Raw genomic sequence first — 15,000 nt, 5'->3', positions numbered from 1 at the left:
GATGTTTCACGTTAGACATCGTACAATGCCAAATTGGTCGACATCGCCCAACCCTAATCTGAACACGCCATAAGTTGAACTAACCAATCTGCTTGACACTTGTGCGCATTTCGGTAATAACGGCGGACTAATTACCTTAGACGAACATAGCGCACCCAAACAATGCAACGCTTCTTACTTTTCTTCAGTGATTTGTCCGTTTGTCAACGTCTGAGAAAATGGTCACCTAGTTATGAGAGACACCATAAAAAGTAGTGAAGCTCACTGCACTTCAGGTCAGAATAACAACCAGGGCTGGAGCAAGCTGAACTGCCTCTCTAGGCAAAGGATGGTTACGCCGCCCTCAACCCTAACCCTCTCTATTCTGCCACCCTAGATGCGGATATAACTGAGGGTGCGGTGAGGGTATTGTCGGGGGACGCGGATATAACTGAGGGCGCGGGTGGTGAGGGTAGTGTCATGGGCGCCGCCCTCTCTATTCTGCCGCCCTAAACGTGGATATTACTGAGGGTGCGGGTGGTGAGGGTAGTGTCGCTGATGCCGCCCTCTCTATTTTGCCACCATAAACGCGGATATAACTGAGGGCACGGGTGGTGAGGGTAGTGTCGGTGACGCCAGCCCTCTCTATTCTGCCGCCCTAAACGTGGATATTACTGAGGCTGCGGGTGGTGAGGGTAGTGTCATGGACGCCGCCTTCTCTATTCTGCCGCACTAGACGCGGATATAACTAAGGGTGAGGGTAGTGTCGCGGACACCGCCCTCTATTCTGCCACCCTAAATGCAGATATGAATGAGGGCGCAGGTGGTAAGGGAAGTGTCGGGGACACGGATATAACTGAGGGCACGGGTGGTGAGGGTAGTGTTGTGGATTATTCTCTATTCTGCCGCCCTAGACGTGGATATAACTGAGGGCGCGGGTGGTGAAGGTAGTCTTAATGACGCCGCCCTCTCTATTCTGCCGGCCTAGGCGCGGATATAACTGAGGGCGCGGGTGGTGAGGGTACGCCGCCCTCTCTATTCTGCCGCCCTAGACGCGGATAAGACCGAGGGCGCGGGTGGTGAGGGTAGTGTCGGCGACGCCGCCCTCTCTATTCTGCCGCCTTAAACGCGGATATAACTGAGGGCGCGGGTGGTGAGGGGAGTGTCAGGACGCCGCCCTCTCTATTCTGTCACCCTAGACGCGGATATAACTGAGGGCGCGGGTGGTGAGGGGAGTGTCGGGACGCCGCCCTCTCTATTCTGCCACCCTAGACGCGGATATAACTGAGGGCGCAGGTGGTGAGGGTAGTGTCGGGGACCGCGCCCTCTCTATTCTGCTGCCCTAGATGCGGATATAACTGAGGGTGCGGGTGGTAAGGGTAGTGTCGTGGACGCCGCCCTCTCTATTCTGTCACCCTAGACGCGGATATAACTGAGGGCGCGGGTGGTGAGGGGAATGTCGGGACGCCGCCCTCTCTATTCTGCCACCCTAGACGCGGATATAACTGAGGGCGCGGGTGGTGAAGGGAGGGTCGGGACGCCGCCCTCTCTATTCTGCCACCCTAGACGCGGATATAACTGAGGGCGCAGGTGGTGAGGGTAGTGTCGGGGACCGCGCCCTCTCTATTCTGCTGCCCTAGATGCGGATATAACTGAGGGTGCGGGTGGTAAGGGTAGTGTCGTGGACGCCGCCCTCTCTATTCTGCCACCCTAGACGCGGATATAACTGAGGGCGCAGGTGGTGAGGGTAGTGTCGGGGACCGCGCCCTCTCTATTCTGCTGCCCTAGATGTGGATATAACTGAGGGTGCGGGTGGTAAGGGTAGTGTCGTGGACGCCGCCCTCTCTATTCTGTCACCCTAGACGCGGATATAACTGAGGGCGCGGGTGGTGAGGGGAATGTCGGGACGCCGCCCTCTCTATTCTGCCACCCTAGACGCGGATATAACTGAGGGCGCGGGTGGTGAGGGGAGTGTCGGGACGCCGCCCTCTCTATTCTGCCACCCTAGACGCGGATATAACTGAGGGCGCAGGTGGTGAGGGTAGTGTCGGGGACCGCGCCCTCTCTATTCTGCTGCCCTAGATGCGGATATAACTGAGGGTGCGGGTGGTAAGGGTAGTGTCGCGGACGCCGCCCTCTCTATTCTGTCACCCTAGCACGGATATAACTGAAGACGCGGGTGGTCAGGGTAGTGTCAGGGACGCCGCCCTCTCTATTTTGCGGCCGCCTAGGTCGCCTCTATGGACGCGCCAGCCTTGATAACAACACATGTGAAAAAGAGGGCCATATAACAGCAGTAAGGAGATTGTAAATAAAAAAGCATGTAAGGATGTCGCCAGAGTTGCTTTTTGGTTTCTTTTCTTGTGCATCCCAGCCACCAGCACCCCATCTGAAAGAGTTTTTAAAAATTTTCAAATTTTTTTTAGCATAGGGGTTTATAGAGTCATTCAACTTCACAGTGTGCAATGTTGCAGTGTGTATTTGAATAATGATGGCTGGTTCCTTTACTTGAAAGCTCTGATTTGATGATCATAATTAGTGTTGCTGACAGAGTTCCAGGTTTACTGTATCATATTATTCACACCTTAAAGTTCGCTGGGATTGTTTGTTTGTTGTGATTTTGTTGGTGAACTAAAATAAAGTGGTTAAATAAATAAAAATCCTAATATTCCTAAATGTATTGGTAAAAAATATTCAATAATTATCGATACAGAATGATATGTAACATATTGTGATCGTTTTATTTTGCAATATTGCCAAGCCCTAGTGAGCACTTCTGTGTGTGTGTGTGTGTGTGTGTGTGTGTGTGTGTGTGTGTGTGTGTGTGTGTGTGTGTGTCTGTGTCTGTGTGTGTGTGTGTGTCTGTGTGTGTGTGTGTGTGTGTGTGTGTCTGTGTGTGTGTCTGTGTGTCTGTCTGTGTGTGTCTGTGTGTGTGTGTGTGTCTGTTAGTAAGAGTCTGATTGTGAGAGTGTTTGTGGGACAAATGTGTGAGAGCATGTGTGTGTTCATTTGTATGTGTGTATATGTGAAGTTTGTGTTTGTATAGTGTGAGTGCAGGCATGTGTGGTGTGTGTGAGAGTATGTGCATGTGAGAATGAGTGTATATGTGGAGTGTGTAAGAGAGTGGAGTGTGTGAGTGTGCAAGTAAGTGCAAGAGTGTGTTTGTGTATTTGTTTATAGTGTGAGCGCATGTATGTGTGAATGATTGTGTGTGTGTGTGGGTGGCAGGAGTAATTCCCAGCATTCCTGTCGGCTGGTACAGGCATCACTGACATGTTGTCAAGCAGCAGGGTGAATTAGCTGTGTGTGTGTGTGTGTGTGTGTGTGTGTGTGTGTGTGTGTGTGTGTGTGTGTGTGTGTGTGTGTGTGTGTGTGTGTGTGTGTGTGTGTGTGTGTGTGTGTGTGTGTGTGTGTGCGCGTGCGTGCGTTTGTGTGTGTGTGTGCTTTTTTTGTGTGTGTGCGTGCGTGCGTGCGTGTGTGCGTGCGTGTGTGTGTGTGTGTTTGTGTGTGATCCAGCAGCTGCAGAGCTCCACTGAACCTCTTGCTGACAGACGTGTCACAGTGTCTGCTGTTATTATATAAGCAGTTGTTAGTCATTCACAAATGTTCAATATTATGTAACGTCTGGTATTGGCAGGTACAGACTGATACGCAGGAGTGTGTGTGTGAGAGAGTCATCAGTCTATATTTATATCTGTATCCTTTATGCCCCCATTCTGTAGAAACGAATGCTTCTGTAAAGGAAAAGTGAGCATATAGACTAAATCTAGTGTGTGTTATTATTATTATTATGCATGTGGAGAGGTTTAGTTGATGAAAAACACTGCATAGATGTTTATAGTGTGTATAGATGGAAGAGAATATAGATATTTATCAGAATAGACGCTTTTAAATATAAAGAAAACAGCATTTTTTACTGAAATGTGTAGTAGAAAACCCATGAAAGATCCAGATATACACTCACCGGCCACTTTATTAGGTACACCTGTCCAACTGCTCATTAATGCACATTTCTAATCAGCCAATCACATGGCAGCAGCTCAATGCATTTAGGCATGTAGACATGGTCAAGTTGATCTGCTGCAGTTCAAAGCGAGCATCAGAATGGGGAAGAAAGGGGATTTAAGTGACTTTGAACGTGGCATGGTTCTTGGTGCCAGACGGGCTGCACTGAGTATTTCAGAAACTGCTGATCTACTGGGATTTTCACGCACAACCATCTCTAGAGTTTAGAGAGAATGGTCCGACAAAGAGGAAATCTCCAGTGAGCGGCAGTTCTGTGGGCGCAAATGCCTTGTTGATGCCAGAGGTCAGAGGAGAATGGCCAGACTGGTTCCAGCTGATAGAAAGGCAACAGTAACTCAAATAAGCACTCGCTACAACCGAGCTCTGCAGAAGAGCATCTCTGAACACACAACACGTCCAACCTTGAGGCGGATGGGCTACAGCAGCAGAAGAGCACACCGGGTGCCGCTCCTGTCAGCTAAGAACAGGAAACTGAGGCTACAATTCACACAGACTCACCAAAACTGGACAATAGAAGATTGGAGAAACGTTGCTGCTCTGATGAGTCTCCATTTCTGCTGACACATTCAGATGCTCTGCTCAGAATTTGGCCTCAACAACATGAAAGCATGGATCATCCTGCCTTGTATCAGGGGTTCAGGCTGGTGGTGTTGGTGTAATGGTGTGGGGGAGATTTTCTTTGGGTCCATTAGTACCAATTGAGCATCAACGCCACAGCCTACCTGAGTATTGCTGCTGACCATGTCCATCCCTTTATGAGCACAGTGTCTCCATCTTCTGATGGCTACTTCCAGCAGGATAACGCAGCATGTCATAAAGCTCAATCATCTCAGACTGGTTTCTTGAACATGACGATGAGTCCACTGTGCTCAAATGGCCTCCACAGTCACCAGAGCTTAATCCAATAGAGCAGCTTTGGGATGTGGTGGAATGGGAGATTGGCATCATGGATGTGCAGCCGACAAATCTGCAGCAACTGTGTGATGCTATCATGTCAATATGGAGCAAAATCTCTGAGGAATATTTCCAGTAGCTTGTTGAATCTACGCCATGAAGGATTGAGGCAGTTCTGAAGGCAAAAGGGGGTCTGGTATTAGTAAGGTGTACCTAATGAAGTGGCCAGCGATTGTGTTTTGTACTATGAAGGCCACCGGTATTAGAGTTGCTCTAAGTTTGACTTATTGTAGTAAACAAGCCTAATATCAGCATATGAAAGCAGTGCATTTCTGATCTTTTTGCGTTTATTGTGCATGTGTGTGGGAGATTGTGTTCAAGTGTGTTTAACTGAAACTGAAACTATAAGTGATGAAGCCATAGAAATTGTGTGTGTGCGAGTGTGTGTGCGTGCGTGTGTGTGATCTTAAGCTGAACTAGTTCTATGCATCAGTCATTGCTGTGTTCAGTGTGTGTGTGTGTGTGTGTGTGTGTGTGTGTGTGTGTGTGTGTGTGTGTGTGTGTGTGTGTGTGTGTGTGTGTGTGTGTGTTCACTGTGCTGGGTGAGAGCTGCAGATCTGCTTCCACAGGCATTAATGGTGGTCTGCAGAATTAATGAAGCAACACACTTAATGAATCAGAAGAGTGTGAGTCAGCACTGCAGACTGTCCTGATCCTGCTTTTACACTCACAATAACACTACAAATCCTGCTCTTAACACACTTACACACACTTCGGGCTCTATTTTAATGATCTAGGCTCAAAGTCTAAAGCTCACAGTGCAAAAAGCATTGAGCGTGTCTGAATCCACTTTTGCTATTGTAAGGATGGTTTAATCCTCTCTGCGCCCGGCGCATGGTCTAACAGGGTTGTTCTTATTCTCCTAATGAGTTCTGGGTGTGTTTTGAGCATAACCTGCTTTAAACCAATCAGAGTCTCGTCTCTCATTCCCTTTAAGAGTCAGTTGTGTTGCTCCATGGTGCATTTGCTATTTACATGTCGGACTTTATAAGTGTGAAAGCTGAACACTTCACTAGTGAGAAAACAGTTAAACAGAGCATCTGCAGCACGAGGATAAAGAACAAGCCTCCTCCAATCAGCCTCTTTACTTTCTCTTTACTTTACTCCTTTACTTTGGTGGAGTGAGGAAACGGTTCTCGTCTTTAATGAACTACGGCAGTTTGTGTTCACTGAACAGTAAGAATGATTAATAAATCCATATGAAACAGCCCCGTAAAAGTCACGTCTTGCTTTCAGTTTCGGGGTTAGGCGCATTTTGCACAATTCCAATTTGTTGCCTATATCAGATTTTTTTGCTTGTCTGTTTACACGTTACAACAAATCAGAATTAGGCATCAAGACCTGACACAGTGTAAACGGGGTTTGTGCGGGGTAAATTTATTAATCCTTTTTTTGGACCTAACGTAGGCTGTGTAACTTTATGTACTGTTTCGATGGCTTTAAATACCTAGCTGAGTTGATACTAAAATGCTTTAAGGTTAACAGTAAATGATGAAGTTTACATCACATTAATCTTATCTTATTTAAATGTCCTTATCCTTGGCTGCATTAACAGTTTAGCTTTCATGTTTTCTTCACATTAATGTTATAGTCTCTGCTCCTGCTGAAAGATGAATGCCACAGGACTGTTACAATTTTATTGTTAAAGGTTTGCTGCCTTTTTCTACGGTGGAGAAAGATTAGATTTACTGGATATGCATTTTTCAATGCCCATTAAAGGAACCAAAAACAGACAAAATGATAAACAGTCATAATTATATGAAGCTGCGAGAATACTCCTGTGTGCAAAGTAAACAAAAATAACTTTATTCATTGATTTATCTATGGGAGGATCAGAAAACTCTTAGATTAAATCCAAAATATCTTCATTTCAAGATAATTAATGACAGAATTAAAATCTTTGGGTGAACTAAACCTTCAAGCAGCAGTAAGCCTCACAAATACTTAAAATTGATCGACTTAAAACTGTTTGAACTTTATAAAAACTGTTTGCACTAATATATTGTGTTAACTACACTTTGTTCATTTTGTGCTTTTGTTCCTTTGTTTATTGGTCTTAGAGATAAGCCTGCTGTGAAAAGTGTCCCACACATCCTGAAAAAATAAAACCAAAGTTTCTCAGAGATTATGAGTTATTTAATCTTGTTAAAATATATTTCTTAAAATAAAAGTATCGAAAAAAGTATCGTTCGAAACCGGTATCGAATTCAGGGTATCGGTATCGAAAATTTTGGAACGATACCCAGCCCTAGTGTCAGAACCCTTACTTGTTAGAATCTTAGTTAAAGCAAATTTGATGATCGCGATCATGCGTGTTGATCTAAAGAGTGTCGCTCTCGCTCACCGAAAGCCAGGCTGAATGCGCTGTACTGCGTGCATCTGTTCCCTAAGCGACAAAAACAAACGCTTGATATCGCCTGTCTGTGTTCCTCAAAGTTGTTTAGAATGAAATGTTTAGTGATGCTGTGAAACAATGTCTGTGTGTGCCTTTCATGAACCCCTTGATGCTTCTTACGTCCTTGTCGCAGCACCGAAATTCATATGCTAATTTGATCCAGTACATACCGGTTACCAAGGTAGCGGTGCTATAATGGCACCGGGTTTCGGTACCCAACCCTAGTGTGCATGTGTGGAATGGATGCATGCGTGTGTGTGTATGCTTGTTTGCATTTGTGTGTGCATTTGATTGTGTGTGCATGTGCGTGTGTGGATGCATGTGTGCGTTTGTGTGTGTGTCTGATTGTGTGTGCATTTGTGCCTCATCATGTATGTGTGCACTTGTGTGTGTGCCTGATTATGTGTATGTGTGCATTAGAGTGTGTGTGTGATTGTGTGTCTGTGTATGTGTACATTAGAGTGTGTACATGTGTGCGTGTGTGTACGCATGTTTGCATTTGTGTGTGTCCGATTGTGTGCGCGTGTGTGTGTCTCGTCATGTATTTGTGCTTTTGTGTGTGTATTGTGTGTATGTGTACATTAGTGTGTACATGCATGTGTGTATGCGTGTATGCATTTGTATGTGTCTGATTGTTTGGGCATGCATGCTTGTGTATTTGTGTGTGTGTTTGTGTCTGCGTGTGTCAGATTTTGGCTGTACGTGCATGTGTGTGTGTATGCTTGTGTGCATTTGTGTGTGTGCGCGTGTATGTGTGTGTGTATTTGTGTGTGCATGTTTGTGTGTGTTAGTGTGTGCATTTGTGTGTGTCTGATTGCATGTGTGTGTGTGTGCGTGCATGCTTGTGTGTATGTGTGGGTGTTTTATTGATGCGCCACAGCACTCGTGATCGGAGTGTAAGTCCATTAAACAGGATCCCGAGGAGATGTGGAGATCGGGTCTGGTATTGGATGAGTGATGCTCTGCACTCAATGCTTTTAGCCTGATTGTGACCCGCAGAGGAATGACAATGAGGGACAGACTGAGCTTGCAGGACTTCACTTCAGCTCTTCATCAGCAGCGGCTCATTAGTAGATTACGCACACACACACACACACACACACACACACTCACGCAGACCAGAGGAAGCTGCACTTATCAGGGTGCAGATATAGCAGGACAACATCAGTATCCCAGTATGGCTTGGTGTGATTGTCTACTCTCTCTGGCTAATTTTATTACCCGCTTCAGGCATTTACTATTTACATCTGTTGTCATAATTAATCATAAATCATTTTCCAGTAAAATATTCAAAAACTCTGAAACTCTGAGCAAACTTTGAGTTTTGTTATTGATAATCTATGAAGAAAATGTCACAATAGAGAATAGTTAATATTAGTTGAGGTCATTGTAGATAAAGTCCTTAAACACCAAAATAAAAAACACTTTGTGTGTGTGTGAGAGATGTGTGCATTTGAAGTGCTGTGAGTGAGTTGTTGTTTTGATGCACTATGGGAGTGTGTGTGTGTGTGTGTGTGCGTGTCTCTGTGTGTGTCTGTGTCAGTCAGTCAGTCAGTCAGTCAGTCAGTCATGCAGGCGTGTGGTGCTCTGTAATGCACTCAGTTATCAAGAGATTGAATGTGTGTGTGTGTTGTGAAGCATCTTTCTGGCAGAACAGCAGCTCAACACCATTAGAGAAATGAAGCACCGGCACAGAATAACACACACCTTCAGCAGAATATATATATATATATATATATATATATATATATATATATATATATATATATATATATATATATATATATATATATAAATATATATATATATATATATATATAATATATATATATATATATATATATATATATATATATATATATATATATATATATGGAGGTAGGAAGTGGTGGGAGGTGTGCGTTGGCTCCTAGTGTCCTATCAGTGCTGATATACAGCCATATTGCACTGCTACTTTTGTGATATTGTGTTTATACAACAGTTCGACGGCTTAATTGTGTGTTTAAAAAAGAAAAACAAACACAGAGAGTCTCAAAACTCTTTTGTATGAGGAACTACTTTCTTCCTCCGTTCATTCACATCTGCAGCTGACGTCAGAACAGCAGAAGCCGCTGCTCGTTCACCAGTGCACTGTAGAGCTAGTGTTTGAGTGATTCTCTAGCGTAATGTCTAAAATGAAGACAAAACAGCTGATCTTAATCACATTTTAAGATTATAAGGCTGAACAGCATGAAATGCCATCAGTCTACAGAGATTTCCCAGTATTTCTCTGTTGTAATCGGCAGATCACTATAATTAACCCTGAAAAAGCCAAAGCAAAGCAAACACTATCCGATTACTGTTGTGTAAATACAGCACTACAACATACACAAGAGAGAGATCGACTTAGACAGTCACTTACCTGTTTTATAATGATTTGTTCAGCTGTAGTTAGAAATTTACCTTGAGTTTTTCCTGCTCTAAGCACTTATTATGCCGTCTCTGTCGCCATCTTGTGGTGGAATGTCCACTGTCTTTGCTCTGCTCAGTATGACAGGCTAATGACCGCTGACACACTGAATCTCTGAAAATATAAATATTTACTATATATTTATAAATAAAAACTGCTACATTTATTCTTTCATGGCGGGGCGCCACGCCAAAATTCATCCCGTCACGGCTACATTACAGCTTCTCATTCAAAACATTTAATTGTGTTTAATAGCGGGTAATAATCGCACCAAAACATATTAAAGGGTAAGTGAATTATAGCAGCGCAAACTTTTCTGTAAGTGTAGTAGTGCTGTGCGTCATTCGTTTAACCCTTTAAGGTGACAAGCAGACTGACTGGCTGACAGGTGCGTGATGCGTGATGCCAGCAAACACGACGAATAGCCTTTCACTTTACTTCAGGACACATTAATACCGCTCTGCAGGTCTATTGGAGACATTTATACATATTCCTAGCAAATCTAATAAATGCTGGAGACGTAATCGCTACATAAACGCACTAAATCGCACTCAGTAGTGTTTATTTGAGAGCGCACAAGAAGATCTGTGCTTGAGCTGCTTATATTTGAGGGGGCGTGCAAGAAGTTTTGTGCACGAGCAGAGGAAATCGGCGCGCAAGCAAAGAGATTCACATGCTGTAGGCTATTACATAAATGCGATCTCGACTTGTAATACTGCGCTCACGACATTTGTCATTGAAATAATAACGTCACCTTAGTTGGTAGATCTGGGCAAAACAAGGCCTGCCTGCCACAGCTGGGAAACACCCTAGAGCAGTGATTCTCAAACTGTGGTTGGTACGTGGGCTTACTTCTAGTGGTACGCGGAGGAATCACTGAGTAACAAAAGAAAAAATGAATACAATTTTTATCATTTGATGCGTACGATAAAATGTACGATCAGTTTTGGTTGTTCTCTAAAGCCTTCGATCCAAGCGCTGCGCTTAGAGTGTTTGCTTTAGTGCATCAGCTGCTAAAAATCAATTTAATTGGCACAGAACTAGAGAAAGAGGTGCGTGGTGCTTGCAGAGCAGATACTGTACGTGCTAGAGCAGTGGTCATCAACCCTTGGGCCACAGACCAGCACCGGTCTATAGATCAACTGGTACCGGACCGCACAAAAAATCATTGATTATTTCAATTTTATTGATAATCTGAGTCTGAACTATAGCTGTGCAATTAATCGAAAATCCGATTTCGATTTTGGCTTGTAACGATTATGAAAAGCCATTAATCGAGCTTAACGATTATTCCATCACGTACCGCCCCCTTTCCAGTTGTACACGTGTGAAAACTCTTTGCCTCTGCAAAGTTTAGTTCCATGTGAAAATGACTACAAGCATGTGCTGTAATGTAACTTTTGCAGCACGGGATGTGCATCATTCATGATTTTAAAAGCGCAAAAGAGCATGTGCTGTTGTGTGCGCCGTGCTTAGCCTCGGACAGGTTGCGTGTGTGTGTGTGCGCGCGCGCTGCGCTTAGCCTCGGACAGCAGAGCACACAAACATCTAACGCGATATTAATGTGAGCGCTTTAATGGTGAAATTCATGCACACTTGTGTCAGAGCGCGGTGTTCAGTGTTTATTCATATTAACCCTCATTCGTTTAATAAACAAACAAGCTGAGAATCAAAAGACACGAGAAAGAGAAACCATATCAGAGCTGCACTATTCTTAAAGTGACAGTGTGCGGTATTCCTGCTGCTGCAGACTATTTTTCATTAATCAATAATAAAATCAAAAATACAGTGAAGATGCTTAAAGCACAGTTTAAACATAACAGATTTAATAACTCATCTCTAATAACTGATTTCTTTTATCTTTGCTATGATGACAGCACATTATATTTTACTAGATGTTTTTCAAGACATTCAGCTTAAAGTGACATTCAAAGGCTTAATTAGGGTAAATAGACAAGTCATTGTATAGCAGTAGTTTCTTCTGCAGATAATCAAACATATATATTGCTTAAAGAGGCTAATAATATCGAGCTATTAAAATAGGCTTCAAAATATTCAAACCTGCTTTTATTCTAGCTGAAATAAAACAAATAAGCCTTTCTCCAGAAGAAAAAAATATTATTGGAAATACTGTAAAAAAATAAATTCACAGGAGGACGAATAATTTTGACTTCAACTGATAATCGTTTTGAATAATCCTGATTACAATTATGACCAAAATAATCGTGATTATGATTTTTCCCATAATCGAGCAGCCCTAGTCTGAACGATCATTTATTTTGAAAAATCCTTTGTTTTGAAAAATGACCATGTTCTCTTGTTACATCTCGGTCACTTGAGTGCCAAAATTTAACCCACAGGCTAGCAAAATTAGCAAGAACTGCAGCATGAAGCACTTGCGTATTCCAGGCGTCCTCGGTTGAAAACATCTTAACTTTTCAGAATGCCGCATAGCGAGTCAAGTGATAAGAACCGACTGATCAGCTTCATATTTTGTATGGATTATAATTTCGTTGATTCCCAGAGATGGGTTGCAGCTGGAAGGGCATCCGCTGCGTAAAAACTTGCTGGATAAGTTGGCGGTTCATTCCGCTGTGGCGACCCCGGATTAATAAAGGGACTAAGCCGACAAGAAAATGAATGAATAATTTCGTTGAATGAATAGCACTCTGCTTCGTTTTTGAACTGTGCAGTGCTGTAGCTGCTTAATTTGACCAGCTACGCTGCTTTATTTCAATACCGGTCACTATGGTGGTACTTGGAAAGAATTTTTTTCTGAGGTGGTACTTTGCGAAAAAAGTTTGAGAACCCCTGTCCTAGAGGAAACCCACTATACACTTTGAATTTGTATGTATTTCTCAGTGAATATAAGTCTTATATTTTGGTGCATTTGAAGGAAACAGATTTAATAAATGGATATATTGTATACTGTAATATTTTAGTCACAGAACATCTTTAGAAATAAAACGATAATATACTTAAATTCATGCAAAATATTGCAAAAAAACATACACGCTATACAATTTTATAGGTTTCTTGTTTCTCTTGATTTTTGCTGCTTTTAATATTTTATTTCATATTTTTCTCTAAATTTTCTAATATAATATTTAAAAAAAAGAGTCAGAAATTCTCAGGAGGGCAAATCATTTAGAATTTACAGTAAGATGGTTTAGGCAGCGTGGTGGCGCAGCGGGTAGTTCTGTCGCCTTACACCAAGAAGATCGCCGGTTCGAGCCTCGGCTGGGTCAGTTGGCTTTTCTGTGTGGAGTTTGCATGTTCTCCCTGTGTTGGTGTGGGTTTCCTCCAGGTGCTCCGGTTTCCCCCACAGTCCAAACACATGCGCTATAGGGGAATTAATGAATAAAATTGGCCATTGTGTATGAGAGTGTATGGTTGTTTCCCAGTACTGGGTTGCAGCTGGAAGGGCATAAGCTGCGTAAAACATGCTGGATACGTTGCCGGTTCATTCTTCTGTGGCGACCACTGATAATTAAAGGGATTAAGCTGAAGGGACATTCATGAATGAGTAAAAAGGTTTAGTCTTAATTGATCTTCATCTGGGTGGCACAGTGGTTCAGTGGTTAGCTCTGTGGCCTCACAGCAGGAAGATCAGTGGTTTGAGTCACAGCTGGGTCAGTTGTTATTTCTGTGTGGAGTTTCTCCCTGTGTTAACCTGGGTTTCCTCAGAGTGCTCCGGTTTCCCCCACAGTCCAAACACATGCACTATTGGGGAATTGATTAACTAAATTGGCCGTAGTAGTGTGTAAGTGTGTGTGTGTGTGTGTGTGTGTTAATGAATATGTTTAGGTGTTTCCCAGTACTGGGTTGCAGCTGGAAGGGAAGTGGTTCATTCTGCTGTGGAAACCCATGATGAATAAGGGACTAAGCTGAAAGAAAGTGTATTAATGTTCCTCATCTTCATCTTCATCTTCATCACTGAATATGTGGTTGATTTTCCTGTATAACACTGACGTCTTCATTTCTTCCTCAGCATTTGATGGTGTTTTCCCTGCTAAAGAGTGTGTGTGTGTGTGTGTTTTCTCCATCTCCGTCTCTCTCTCGCTCAGCTCGTCCTTTAACAAGTTTCCTTTTATTAGCCAGTCCCGCGTCTCTATCAGAGCGTGTGTTAAACTCCGGCTGTGTTCAATTAGCTTTGGGTTTCCTACAGCGTCACGCTGCATGCAGAAGGAATTTTCCAGGTGTTTCTGTAATGGTGAACAGACAGAGCTTCAGAAACACTCACAGGATCAGCATTTGTGGAGTAACGCTGCTGAAAATACTGCTTTCTAACACCGTTAACTATAAAGGATACTATAAAGAGGATGATTTCAAGCATTATTATGAATCTAAAGCAGCAGCAGAGCTCAGATCACAGATACAACAACACACACAACTGTACGTTTTAGTTTGTTTCAGCAGTGCAGTCTGATTCACAGTTTAGTCTCTGTGTGCTGTACACACTCCTCCTGCTGATCACACTCATCATGGAAATCAGTCTTCTGCCTTTTATTCAGATGATGGTGATTGTGTAGAGCAGGGGTGTCCACACTCGGTCCTGGAGGGCCGGTGTCCTGGAGAGTTTAGCTCCAACCTTAATCAAACACACCTGAAGCAGCTAATCGAGCTCTTACTAGATATACTAGAAACCTCTGGGCACGAGTGTTGAGGCGAGCTGGAGCTAAACTATGCAGGACACCGGCCCTCCAGGACTGAGTTTAGACACCCCTGATGCTAAGTGTGTGTGTGTGTGTGTGTGAAATGTTAAGCTGTAAATAAACTGTTTTAACTAAGGACACCAAAACAGCATGCAGTGTTCTCATGCCAGACACTCACTGGCAGAGTGTGAAAGAGAGAGTGTGTGTGTGTGTGTGTGCCTCTCTCTCTCTCTTTCTGTGTGGGTTTTTCATGTTTCTCTGTGTTTGTTTGTGCTTGAGTGTGTGTCTCTCTCTCTCTCTCTCTGTGTATACATGTGCACTTGTGTGTCTCTTTGTGTAGGTGTGTGTTATACATGTCTCTCTGTGTTTGTTTTTGTGTCTATGTTTGTGTGTCCCTCTGTGTGTGTTTCCACGCGCACATGCCTGTGTGTGTGTGTGTGTGTGTGTGTGTGTGTGTTTGTTTTTGTGTGTGTGTGAGCCCATGTGCTTGTGTGTGTCTCTATGCGTGTGTGTTTGTTTGTGCTTGTGTGTCTCTGTGTGTG

General features: G+C 43.4%; 2 protein-coding genes across 15 annotated transcripts in view; one reads left to right on the top strand and one right to left on the bottom strand.

Moving 5' to 3' along the window:
• si:ch73-55i23.1 overlaps positions 1–15,000 on the bottom strand; it is a 782,803-nt gene that overhangs the window by 162,747 nt on the left and 605,056 nt on the right. The gene's annotated exons all lie outside the window — the stretch shown is intronic.
• Positions 1–15,000, top strand: part of mcc (MCC regulator of WNT signaling pathway) — a 165,241-nt gene that overhangs the window by 64,556 nt on the left and 85,685 nt on the right. The gene's annotated exons all lie outside the window — the stretch shown is intronic.

The sequence above is a fragment of the Danio rerio genome, chromosome 5 (genome assembly GCF_049306965.1).
Source record: "Danio rerio strain Tuebingen ecotype United States chromosome 5, GRCz12tu, whole genome shotgun sequence".
NCBI lineage: Eukaryota > Metazoa > Chordata > Actinopteri > Cypriniformes > Danionidae > Danio > Danio rerio.
The sequence above is the reverse complement of the archived record's forward strand: the minus strand, read 5'-3'. Positions and strand labels throughout refer to the sequence as shown.